General features: G+C 42.3%; 1 protein-coding gene across 5 annotated transcripts in view; it reads left to right on the top strand.

Moving 5' to 3' along the window:
* The window catches only part of DPP6 (dipeptidyl peptidase like 6), a 1,254,484-nt gene that overhangs the window by 782,483 nt on the left and 457,904 nt on the right, over positions 1-14,097 (top strand). The window lies entirely within an intron of this gene.

Raw genomic sequence — 14,097 nt, 5'->3', positions numbered from 1 at the left:
TCACCACTGTGATTCCTGAAGGAATGGTGGAGCCCAGGGCACAGATGCAGAGAAATTCACTTCCCTCCTTGGGCTTTAATTTGCATGAAATCTGCATTTCTTGACTGGGGGGATTTTTTTTAAGGATAGATTTATTTTTTTTTTTTTCCATCAAAACTTTACTTATAAACAGGCAGCAGGCTGGATGTGATAACATTGCACTAGGTAATGTAAACCAGTCTAAATTTTCCAAATATGTTTGCATATCTTTTCATGCTATTCTTCTCTCCACCCATATCTGTTTTCCATTGATTAATTTATAGTTGCTGGAGACATCAAGATTTATTTATTTTTTTTAAAGAGAGAACAACAGAGGAGATGAGAAATAGGGAAGGAAAGAGAGATGGAGGGAGAGAGAGGAAGAGGGAGACGGAAAAGGAGGAGAGAGAGAGAGAGAGAGAGAGAGAGAGATGTTCCATCTGCTGGTTTACTCCCCAAATCACCACAATAGATGAGGCTGGGCCAGGCTGTAGCCAGGAGCCCAGAACTCCTTCCTTATCTCCCATGTGGGTGGCAGGAACCCAAGTACTCTTGCCATCTTCTGCTGCCCTTCCAGGCATGTTAGAAGGGAGCCGGATGGAAAGCGGAGAAGCTGGGATTTGAGCAGGCACTCCGATTTGGGATGTGGGAGTCCCAAGTGCTGGCTTAATCCACTAAGCCACAAAGCTGGCTTCATGGGATTTTTTTAGACAATTAAATATAATAGAACTGGGGCATGAGGCAATATGTTCATAACCAGTGTTTGGTCCATTACACAATCTGGGTCCCCTAACTCGGTCTGAAAGCAGTTGCGTGCATTCACAGAATAAAGGTCAGTGGCTGTGCACCCATCCCTCTTCACGCTGTGTTGCAGCCTTCGGAGCACCTCATCTCCTACCTCCTTTGCTGTGGTTTGCATTTAGTCTGCACTTCAGCACAGTGCATTGAAGATTAGCCATCAGGCCACAGAGCATTTGTTTTTAAATGCCTGAGGTTCAGTTTACATCCTTGCTTTTATAATGAATGCAGATCAGAGCGGTTAGGTGACTGGTGAGGTCACAGAACTGCTCAGTGACATGGCTGTGGCTGAGGCCTGTCTCCTGACTTACAAGGTTGTGCTCTCTCCCCCATACTGTCTGGTTGAGTGACACAGTATCGTTGTACTTTTGGCTGTCAACCTGCCTCTGAAGTGTTTTTCATGCTCCCCAAACACTCAAAATTCAATTAGCAATGACTCTTCTTAGTCTCCTATTTAGGGTGATAGCTCCTCTTTTCTCCTTTGCTGTGATTTTGTGAGTATTTGACCCTCAGATGAGCCTCATTAAAAATGAGAGGAGTATTCTCAGTGTGATTTTGAACTTGACCTAAGTCGGCATGTATATACCAAGAAGCAGGAGGAGGTGGAGGAAGAGAAGGGGAAGAAGAAGAAATAATTGAGTATAAATTTATATTTAGAAGGTAGAAGCTTTTCCTCCTCTGCAAATGTGCACACTGAGTGTGAAGTTTTTCTGTGAAGTAAGCGGCTGGTCAGTTCTCAGAGACCAAGCACCATCTGGAGTGTGTTAGAAGTTAATTGTTTCCCTACACTGCCTTTATAGACCTTTCGACTTTTGCTCCCTAATGATGTACTACTTAGAATGAATGGAGTAACTTTGAAATAATTCACTGAGCCTTTATGATTGCTTTTAACAAATTCAATAGAGAGTTCACTCAATTGTTTATTTAAGTCTAAGTGTTGAGGTCCAAAAAATTACTAAGAATGAATAGGATTATCACGTTTGTAGAACTGAGATGAAATTTAGAAATTGTTAGAACATTCATTCATTCACTAAAAGTTTATATAAATAAATGTAGTTGGCAGATTTCTGGGCCAAGGAAGAGTGAATGATTTATCTATGGGACTGATTTGTAGAGGCAGACATGGAATTTGCCATCCACCACCACCACCACCACCACTGCCACTATAAACACCACACTCTCCTCCTTCCCCTCCTCCTTTTCCATCATCACCTCATATCCTCATCACATCACCATCATCATGATCACCCTCATCCTCATCACACTCTCAGTAGCAGCAGCACTATCATCCTATCATCAACAGAGCATCACAATCAAGATCATATTATCTGGGCCGGCGCTGTGGCGAAATGAGTTAATCCTCTACCTGGGGCACCGGCATCCCATATGGGTGCTGGTTCTAGTCCCAGCTGCTCCTCTTCCAGTCCAGCTCTCTGACATGACCTGGGAAAGCAGTAGAAGATGGCCCAAGTCCTTGGCTGCATGGGAGATGCAGATGAAACTCCTGTCTTCGGATTCATTCAGCTTTGGCCTTTGCAGCCATTTGGAGAGTGAACCAGCAGATGGAAGACCTTTCTCTCTGTCTCTCCCTCTCACTGTCTGTAACTCTACCTCTCAAATAAATAAATAAATGATCATACTATCATCCCAACATCATCATCAGAATCACATCATCCTCGTAACATCATTATTAGGGGGATCATAGCATCAACACGATCATTATCACCACCACCATCGTCATCTTCATCATCACCATCTACTGGACATTTACAGTGAATTGAGCAGTCTGCTAAATGCTTTACACATAGTAGGTAACTGAATTCTCACAACTACCATTACTCTCACTTTACCGATGAGAAAGCTGAGGGTTAGGGTATTTAAATAACGATAAATAGTGCATAGTAAGTAGTTAAATTTCAACTTGAACCTTGCTCTCCATGGTTTTTATAAACTATCTGAAATAGATAGAATTCTGGTCTCCTATCTTTAGTCAGTTTCTTTTGGAGTCTCACTAGCTACATTATATGTATTAACCAAGATTAAAGAAACATTGCCATTTTTTAGGTTCTGTATTCTGGCATTCCTTATTCCTGTGATGCCTATATCAAAGTAAGAAAATTCTTAGGTGATAAAGAAAACTGATGTACTCTCTCCAGAGGATGAAACATGCTATTCTTAGTACACATTCCCACAAAAGTTAAAAAACATATCTCAAATTTAGTATTGGATTTAAAATTCTTAAACTAATGTACTTTATTTATCAGGAGGAAATGTATTAGGCTGTAGTTAAGTTTTCCCTGCCCAATTTTATACTGTAGGCTTTATTCTTAATCTACCTTTTCTGAAAATGATTAATTTAACAGCCTTTAAATTCTATAATATCCAAAAGCATTGTAGCCATCCTTCACATATTTGTTGCAGTGTGCAATGTGTGTGTGTTTGTGTTTGTGCAAATGCACTTGGCTATTTCCAACCTCCCCCTCATACAACTTCCCATGACTCCCCACTGCTCTTAGAACCAGGCACACCACCTGGCCCCTAGACCTTCCATTTTCTTGGATTCTTCATGATCTGTTCACTTTTTTCTTAAAGATTTGTTTATTTATTTATTTGAAAGGCAGAATTACACACACACACACACAGAGAGAGAGAGAGAGAGAGAGAGAGATCTTCCATCTGCTGTTTCACTCCCCAGTTGGCCACAATGGCCAGAGATGGGCTGGTCTAAAGCCAGGATCCAGGAGCTTCCTCTAAGTCTTCCATGTGATACTTGGGCCATCTTCTACTGCTTTCCCAGGTACATTAGCAGGGATCTGGATTGGAAGTGGACCAGCTGAGAATCAAACCTGTGCCCATATGGTGTGCCGGTGCCATAGGCAGTGGCTTTTTCCACCATGCTGAATACTGGCCCCAATCTTTTTCCTTTTTAAGCATCATCTTTTGACTGCCTTCCCAGTTTTCTGTTAACCTTTCCCGACCTGGACATCTTTTAGCATTTCAAAACCCCACCTTCTTTTTCCTGACAGTAGTTCTTACATAGGATGTCCCTTCTGCTGATAACATTCCATATCTTGTTGTATCCACTTATGATCCCCGCTAGTCACCAGCTCTACCTAACATCTTTTTCCTTTAGATTGTTCCCTAATTGTTACTCTTCACACCAGGCTTTTCAGCACTGTACCAACTCTTCTAACCGTACACTCTCATATACACTGGACTTGTCCTTGTGTTACATCTACCTAGTATAATTATTTATTTATTATCTACCTTTCTTTCCACATCTAAACTCTACAAGCAAAGGAGTCACTTCTGTTTGCTTACTGTGATATCCCCAACACTAGCAAAGTACCAGGTACATGGAATCTGCTAGCACTTCTAGATGTTTTCTCCTTTCATGCTTAAATAACCAACTCATAGAGATAAGGATAGATGCAGTATTTCACAAAAAAATTTGGAATTGTTAAAAAATATTTATTTATTTATTTGAAAGTCAGTGTTACACAGAGAGAGGAGAGGCAGAGAGAGAGGTCCTCCATCCGCTGGTTCACTCCTCAATTGGCTGCAACTGCCGGAACTGTGCTGATCTAAAGCCAGGAGCCAGAAGCTTCCTCTGGGTCTCCCATGCGGGTGCAGGGGCCCAAGGTCTTGAGCCATCCTCCACTTCTTTCCCAGGCCATAGACGAGAGCTGGATCAGTTGTGGAGCAGCTGGGACGTGAACAGGCAAGCGTGTGGGATGCCGGCACTGCAGGTGGCAACTTCACCCGCTATGCCACAACGCTGGCCCCATGGCCCCAGAACTGTTTTCTGATGACGTTATTTTGATCAGATACCTGAATGTGAGAATTGTGCAGATAAGCTTGCTGTGGGAAAAACCATTTCAGACAACATGGAACAGCAACTATAATGGGCTTGATCCTTAGCACGTTCAAGAACCATGTTGAAGCTGGGAGAGAAAAGTGCAGCGATCAGAGTGGATACTGGGACAAGATTATGCAGGGTCTTAGGAGATGAGGGTAGTATTGGGCATGAGGTAGAGTTAGAGAATCCAAGAAGTTGGGTTTGACCTGTTAGCCCTGAAGGCTTTAGAACTGTGTCAACAGAGTTCAAGCTTAAGCTTACATAGCACATCAGTTATTTGTTATTATTGTATGTATTGAATGTTTATTATAATAAATTAGAAATTGTAGAAAAGCAAGTTTTTTTAAGATTTATTTATTTTATTTGAAAGGCAGAGTTACACAGAGAGAGAAGGAGAGGCAGAGACAAAGAGAGAGAGGTCTTTCATCTGCTGGTTCACTCCCCAGTTGCTCACAAAGGTCAGAGCTGTGCTGATCCAAAGCCAGGAGCCAGGAGCTTCCTCTGAGTCTGCCATGCGGGTGCAGGGGCCCAAGGACTTGAGCCATCCTCCACTGCTTTCTCATGCCATAGACGAGAGCTGCATCAGTTGTGGAGCAGCCAGGACTCGAATCAGTGCCCATATGGGATACCGGCACTGCAGCTGGTAGCCCGCAGTGCCAGCCTGCAAAATTTAATACATGTTAAAAATCATCCGTAATCCTTCCAAATAGAAATCACCACTATTAAATTTTCATACATACCCTTTCAGATATTGTAATATATAGGTTAATACTAACTAATTGGAAAAACATTTATAACCAACATCCTAAATATATGTCCCTATAAATATGTATGGATTTCTATTTTCTTTTTAATATTTCAATATATCATGCTATACATGTACCTTAATTTGGAGAGTCTTCTCATAATCAAAATTTTGGCTTTGATTGAAAAATGACAAACATAAAAATCTATCATTAATGATAAATCAATAGGATGGAGCAACTGAGCAATGCTGACAAAGATGGTTCCAGGATGACTTGGGGATATGAAGCCTGGATGACAAGAACTGTGATCCCAGCTGGCGCCGCTGCTCACTAGGCTAATCCTCCGCCTTGCGGCGCTGGCACCCCGGGTTCTAGTCCAGGTCGGGGCGCCGGATTCTGTCCCAGTTGCCCCTCTTCCAGGCCAGCTCTCTGTTGTGGCCAGGGAGTGCAATGGAGGATGGCCCAAGTGCTTGGGCCCTGCACCCCATGGGAGACCAGGAGAAATACCTGGCTCCTGGCTTCGGATCAGCGCGGTGCGCCGGCCGTAGCGTGCCAGCCGTGGCGGCCATTGGAGGGTGAACCAATGGCAAAGGAAGACCTTTCTCTCTCTCTCTCTCTCTCTCTCACTGTCCACTCTGCCTGTCAAAAAAAAAAAAAAAAAAACAAAAAACAAAAAAACAAAAAAAAAAAACTGTGATCCCACTGGTGGGGGACCAATTTCTGTGATGGGATAATAAGATTAGAGCAGATGTTTATGATTGGTAACTAGGCAGAAACATTCTTTAAATATTAAGAAGAACTGCAGAGAAACCAGATGAAGGCAGAGCTTCTTGGAGAACTACGGGCAACATGGGACGTTGAGGCGCTGCTTCAAACCTCCCAGAAGACAGAAGGAGATCTGAGGCATGTGGTCAGGGGGGCAGTAGGAGAGCATCCACCTTGCGACATCAAAGAAGACCCAGGGAAACAGCAGGCTGGCAGCTGAGTGCAGCTCTCGTGTTCCCACAAATCTACAAAATTTGAACAACTATTCTTGCACCAGATCACCTTCACAAGACCTAGTAAAGCCAGGTGAAAAGCCACAGAGAAGAAAAAAGAATTAAGAGAGCTTGCAGGAACTTCAAGACAGCATTGAGAGCAAATATTCAAGTTACTGGAATTCCAGAGGCACTTAAATATGCCAGAGATGTAGAAATGTTATTTAAAGAGAAAATTACAGAAAAAGAATCCCCGATCTAGAGAAGGATCCAAATATTCAGGTACAGGAAGGTTGAGGGTCAACGGGCAGATTCAACTCAAGGATGTCTACACCAAGACATTTTATAAACAAGCACACCGGAGTTAAAGACAAATAGAAGACTGTCAAATCTGTAAGGGAAAAAAGAGAGAGAGAGAGGGAGAGAGAGGGATACAGGGAGAGAGGGAGGGATAGAGGGAGGGAGGGAGAGAGAGAGGGAGGGAGAGGAAGGAGGGAAGGAAAGAAGGAAGGGAGGGAGGGAGGGAGGAAGGGAGGGAGGCAGGAAGGAAGGAGACACAAAGGTGGCCCAACTAGCCTGACAGTGGCTTCTCAGCAGGAACCTTACAGGCAAAAGAGAGCAGGATAAGATTTTCACAATATTGAAGTAAAAAAAAAAAAACCTGCTAACCAAGAATATTGTACTCAGAATAGTTATCCTTAAGATACAGAGGAAAGATACAGACATTTCTGGAAAAAGAAATGCTGAGAGAATTTATCACCACCAGACCTACCAGTTCTGAAGGTGCTTGAGGGGGTTCTTCAAACTGAAAGAAAGGAGGAGGGAGGGAGGAAGGAAGGGAAGGGGGAAGGGAGGGAGGGAGGGAGGAAGGGAGGGAAGGGGGAAGGGAGGGAGGGAGGAAGGGAGGGAAGGGGGAAGGGAGGGAGGGAGGAAGGGAGGGAAGGGGGAAGGGAGGGAGGGAGGAAGGGAGGGAAGGGGGAAGGGAGGGAGGGAGGGAGGAAGGGAGGGAAGGAGGATATGTAGAAAGAAAATATTGAAAGGTAAGATCAAGTAGACAGAATGCTCTCTCTAATGGTGTAAGCATAGTATATAAACCTTTCATATCCTTAGTGTGAAGACTAAAAATCCAAACAGCTGCATTAATGTGTTTTTTTTTAAAGATTTATTTATTTATTGGAAAGGCAGTTAGAGAGAAAGAGAGTCAGAGAGAGAGAGAGAGGTCTTCCATCCGCTGGTTCACTCCCCAAATGGCACCAATGGCCGGAGTTGTGCCACTCCAAAGCCAGGAACCAGGAGCTTCTTCTGGGTCTCCCACATGGGTGCAGGGGCCCAAGGACTTGGGCCATCTTCTACTGCTTTCCCAGGTTATAGCAGAGAGCTGGATTGGAAGTGGAGCAGCCGGGACTTGAACCAGCGCCCATATGGGATGCCGGCAAGCATTTTCAAGCACAATGCAGTAAACTAGGAATGAATAACTAGAAAAATTTTGGAAGCCATACAATACATGGAAGGGTAAATAATTCAATCCTAACACAAAGGAAGAAGTTAAGAAACAAATTTTAAACTTTCTTGCAACAAATGAAAATGAAAACACAACTTATCAAAATCTATGGGATACAACAAAAGCAATACTCAAAAGGAAATTTGTGGTAATCAGCACCCACACCAAGAAACAGAAAGATCTCAAATATATAATTTCACCTTAAAGAACCAAAAAACAAGAACCAACTAAACCCCAAATTAGTAAAAGGAAATAAACAATAAAGATTAGAGTATAAATGATTGAAATTGAAAAAAGTAAAATTTTAAAAAATCAATAAAAAGAAGAGCTGGTTCTTCAAAAATACAAACAAAACTCATAAGCCCTTAGCTACACAAAGTAAATAAAAGAGAGTAGACTGAAGTGAACAAAATCAGAGATGAAAGGGAGGGATTTAACTGATACCACAGAATACAAAGGATAGTGGCAGAGTATTATGAGTAATTATAGACAAAGTTAATGACCTAGAATGGGCAAATTGGAAATACGGATCTTACCACGATTGAATCATGAAGAAACAGAATACCTAAACAGACAAAAACTAAATAAAATATTCTCCGGGAAACCAAGTGTCTCCTGTCAAACAAAGTCCAGAAACAAAAGACTTCACTGCTGAATTTTACCAAACATTTAAATAATAAATACCAATTCTTAAATTCCAAAAAATAACAAAGGAAAGAATTTTTCCAAACTTAGTCCATGAGACCAGGATTACCGTGATAAGAAAATCAAACTATTACACAGCAAACGAACAAAGCTATAGGCCAATATCCTTTATGTGCATAGATGTAAAAAATCTCCAGCAAAATGCTAGCCAGAATCCCACAGCACCCTGAGAAGTTTATTCACCATGATCAGGTGGGATTTGTCTCAGGAATGAAGGGAAATTCCAAAATATGCCAATCAGTGAACATGGGATACCGCATCAAGAGAATGAAAGATAAAAGCATGATAAAAAACATTGCAATAAATGCAGAAAAGCCCCTTGTTAAAATTAAACACTGCTTTATAGTAGAAACTCTGAGCAAATTAGGTATTGAAGGAACATACCCTAACAAAATAAAGACCAGCATCATACTTAATTGGGTAAAACTGCAACCTTTTTCTCACGACCTGGAACATGGCAAGGATGTCTATTTTTACCACTTTTGTTCAACATAGTACTGAAAGTGGTAACCAGAGCAATTAGACAAGAGAAAGAAATGAAGGGCATCAATTGGGAAGGAGGAAGTCAAATTGTCACTATTGTCAGATGACATATTTTATTACAGAAAACACCAAAGATTCCACCAAATACTATTGGCAATAATAAGTATATTCAGCAAACTTACAAGATACAAAATCAATAGACAAAATCAGCAGCATTGCTATAAACACTATCAGTTATCTTTAAAAAGATGTCAAAAAGGCATTCCTATTCTAATAGTGACAAAACAACCAGAATACCCAAGAGTAACTTAATCAAACAGGTGAAGATGCTCCACAATGAAAAACGAATAGAATGAGCCAGCATGTGTTGTCAGGACTCAAGATGCACACAATCTGTCTTGGAGTGTCTGGCTTTGAATCCTGGTTCTGCTTCTGATTCCAACTTCTGGATAATGTGCACCCTGGGAGGAAGCAGGTAATGGACCAAGTGCCTGAGTCCTTGCCACCCAAATAGGAGACCTGGGTTGAGTTCCAAACCCCTGGCTTCAGCCTGGCCCATCCATACTTGTTGCAAAAATTTGGGGAGTGAATGAGCAAATACAAGATCTCCATCTGTCTGAATATCTCTGTCCTGTATCTCTCTCTGCCTTTCAAATAAATAAAAAACAAATATTTTAAAAGCAAACCATACATAAAAATTGATGAAATAAAAGGAAGAAGAGACAAAGAGATGGAAATAAATGCTGTCCTCATGGGTTGAAAGAATCAATGACATTAAAATGTCCATTTTACCCAAAGTGGCCTACAAATTCATGCAATCATAATCAAAATACCAATGACATTCTTCACAAAACTAGAAGGAAGGACACTAAAATTTGTACAGAACAACAAAAACCCAGAATAGCTCATATAATCGAGCAAAATAACGAAACAGGAGGCACTGTGCTACCTGACTTTAAAATATGATATTTACTTAATGTAGTTAAAATGTCACAGCATTGGCATGAAAGCAGACACAGACCAGTGGAGCCAAATAGATAACCTGAAAGTGAAGTCTCACATCTACAGCTAACTGATCTTGGTTCAACCAAAGTTCTAAGAACACACATTGAAGCAAGTATAATCCTGTCAATCAACACTACTGGGAAAACTGGATCCCATCTCAGAAGAACAAAATTAGACCCCTATCTCTCACCATATACAAAAACCAACTCAGAATGGATTAAAGTCTTAAATGCAAGACCTGAATCTCTTAAAACTTCCAGAATGATTGTGAGGAAAATGCTGCAGGACACTGAAATGGTCAAAGGTTTCTTGGATAAGACCCCCCAAAGCACAGGGAACAAAGGTAAAAGTAGACTAATGGAATTTCGTGAAACTAGAAATCTTCTCAATAAAAGATGTATACAGAATGGGAGACGATATTTGCAAACTATATATGTGAGAATATACAAGGAACTCAACAGCAAAAATAAACTTCCTGTTCTAAAATAGACAGTATATCTAAATAGACATTTCTCAAAAGAAGACATACAAATGGCCAACAGGTATGTGGAAAAACACTCAACATTACTAATCCTCAGAACACATAGACTTATCAACAACACATAGACTTATCAACAACACATAGAGGTGCCACCTCTTTCCAGGATGCTCGGCTATTATCAAAAGATAAAAGCTATCCCATGCTAGGCTGGATGTGGAGAATGTAAATTTGTGTAACTATTATGAACAGTGTAGGGTTCTTCACCACCGTGTGGTCTAGCCAACCCACTAGCTGGTATATATCCAGAGTATATAGAATCAGTCTTTTTAAGAGCTATCTGTACCCCCATGTTTGGGCCCCAGCACCTATGTGGGAGACCTGGGTGAAGCTCCTGGCTAATGGTTTTAGATCAGTGCAGCTCTGGCCATTGCAGCCAGCTGGGGAGTGACCAGCGGATGGAGAGAGGAAGACCTCTCTCTCGACCTCTCCTTCTTTCTCTGTGTAACTCTGACTTTCCAATAAACAAATCTTCAAAAAAAATAGTTGATTTCATTGAGAGCAGAATGTTGGTTACGAGAGCCAGGGAGACAGGGTCCTTTGGGAGACAGGAAAAGGTTGGTTGTTCTGTGGCATGATGGGGAGACAATGGATAAGAATGCACTTATATGTTTTTTAAAAACCTATAAGACAGGATTTTGAATGTTTTTCCCATTAAGAGATCTTCAGTGTTTGACGAGATAAGTCTGTTTACCTTGATTTGAGCATTACACAATGAATACACGCAGCAAGACATCAAATGGTGCCCAGGTGCACCTTTTATGTATCAGTAGAAAATAACAATAAAAGGAAGAGAAAACGCTTTATGAGAATCGGTGCTCTGCAGATTCTGTAATGGTATATTTGAAGGAGAAATTGCCCCATAGCAGCCACACATGACCTGTTATCTTACAGCCCCAGGAATATGTTTGCTGCTAGTCATTTGGACAATCGAACTAATAATTGTTTGTTTGTTTGTTTGTTTTTAAGATTTATTTTATTTATTTGAAAGAGTTACAGAGAGAGGTAGAGACAGAGAGAGGCTGCAGATGGCTGCAATGGCCAGAACTGCGCCAGTCTGAAGCCAGGAGCCAGGAGCTTCTTTCGGGTCTCTCATGCTGGTGCAGGGGCCCAAGCACTTGGGCCATCTTCCACTGCTTTCCCAGGCCGTAGCAGAGAGCTGGATTGTAAAAGGAGCAGCTGGGACTAGAACCGACACCTATATGGGATGCCGGAGCTTCAGGCCAGGGCTTTAACCCACTGCACCACAGTGCTGGCCCCAATTGTGTTTGGATTGGCCCAGTCTAAAAACAAACTGAAGCATGATAAAAATAATGGTTAAATAAAGTTTATTTGAGCAAACAGTAATTCAGGAATTGGTAGATCCAAACGGAAGTGGTTTTAGAGAGGCAGGCATTGTGGTACAGGGGATTAAGCTGCCACTGGGGAGGCCCACATCCAATATCAGAGTGCTGGTTCAAGTCCAGGCTCTGCACACCTCTAATCCAGCTCCCTCTAACGGGCCTGGGAAGCAGCACACAGTGGCTCAAGTACTTGAGTCCCTGACTCCCACGTGGGAGACCTGGTGGAATTCCTGGCTCCAGGCTTCAGCTAGGCCTAGTCCTGGCTACTGCAGCCATGTATAGTCAACTTTCCACCCTCTCCTAAGCGCACTTGTGAACAACAGAGAAAAATCTGCTCTCCATTAATAAAATCGGTCACTCTGCTCAAGTAGCTGATGCCACAGACCTGGTAATCCGCTGGGTGACACACACCCTCAACACATCTGCTCTTGCAGATCCATTCTTTATGAAAGTGGCCGGGGCTGCACCTTGGAAATTCTTTGATAATCCCTGCACTCTGTGCTCTGAGCAAGCTAGACTTCCTGCTTCCTTCTGGGGACTTGCACTCCCATTCTCCTGCTCTGTGCTCTGAGCAAGCTAGACTTCCTGCTTCCTTCTGGGGACTTGCACTCCCATTCTCCTGTCCCTATATCTCTAGAATGCAGGCAGGCTTGGGGCTAATTGGTAGAAGCTGCCTAGCCTGTCTGCTAGCCCCAGGCAGGAAGTGGCCTTGCAGCTCTCTGCTCAGCTTCCTCCCCGTGGCTTGTTCAACTTGAGTTTGAATATAAAGACCATTGTGGCTGGCACCGGAATCTCTCCACTGTCTATGTTTGTTTATGCTCGTTTTCATTAATACACCACTTGTTAGCAGAGAGCCCTCTGTGTCTCTAGGATGCAGTGCTGGAGAGACTGTAAAATTGGAGTAAATTGCTTTCTTTGGATGTAGGAAAATATCAGCTGGCTGGTTGATACTGAGAAAGTATATGTTTTCAAAGATAAAATTAAAGTTAGTGCCCAGCACTCAAAGCAACTTGATTTCCATATGTGGTTTATTCTGTTCTCTTTTGTTATCCTAAAAAAAAAAAAAAATGGATTTTTTTTTATAAAGCTTATGGGGTTAGGTAGAGGGACAATTCAAATTGAAAATGATTTTGGAATTTCCACCCTACTTTGGACGCCACGTTTTCCAGTGGAACCCACGAAGCCTTCTCTGGACTGTGACGGCGGCCACCCTGTCCATCCGTATCAGGTTCTCCGGTAGCTCAATGCGTCCATCTCTGCTCTCTTTATGATAGCACTTCTCTGTGTTAGAAATTCTCATTCGAACTTTTTGGCTTCAATGGAAATAAGTTCCCTCTGGACTTTTCAAATCAGAATTCATCGGTCAGTTCTCCATGAGGTGATAGAGCAATCAAGAGTGTCGCCTTGACAGGCGTCGGGTCAGCCAGCCTAGTTGAATCTGCCTCCGCACTGCAGTGGTAACAGCAGAGGCGTCCCTGGCAGGGCCCACACAACCCTGTTCCCTTCCGGAGGTGTGGCAGTCCCCTGCCTAGGGACAGGACTCCACTTCCCACCAGGGGTGGGGAACCTGTTTTTCAGCCAAGGACTATTTGGATATTTATAACATCACTTGAGGGCTGTAGAAAATTATCAACTTAAAAATTAGCCTGCTGTAGATTTATGACATCTTCAGTCCTGCCTGCTGTTGCTTTGACAAGGAGCATCACAAATGATTTTGCAGGCCTTAAACAGCCTGGGGGCCCAATGTTCCCCACCCCTGTGCCTAATCCTATCATGCTGAGCCTGCTGCTGTTATTGTTTAATTCATGGTCTGGGCACTCAAGTCTCTGCAGACTCAACTGGACCAATATTCTTCCAGCAAAGGGAGACATGTTCTCACTCTTTTAATTACTTTGTCTTGGACAACAGTTCTTTCCTGGGAAATTTAAAATACAACTGCCATCCTTGTCAAATCCAATTCAAACCCTTGCCAAGAGTAGAATCCCATCTCAACTTTGTTTGCAATACAAAGGGACAACTTTCTTGTGATTATTTTTTGGATTTAGAGAAACATACATATGTGAATCTCTGCAAGTATATGTGTGTACGTATACATATATATTTGTAGATGTTTTGAGAAAAGGG

This window comes from Oryctolagus cuniculus, chromosome 7 (assembly GCF_051225735.1).
Source record: "Oryctolagus cuniculus isolate XC-2025 breed Fujian yellow rabbit chromosome 7, ASM5122573v1, whole genome shotgun sequence".
In the NCBI taxonomy this organism is placed as follows: Eukaryota; Metazoa; Chordata; class Mammalia; order Lagomorpha; family Leporidae; genus Oryctolagus; species Oryctolagus cuniculus.
Note: the sequence above shows the minus strand (reverse complement) of the source record. Positions and strands in the feature narration are given on the sequence as shown.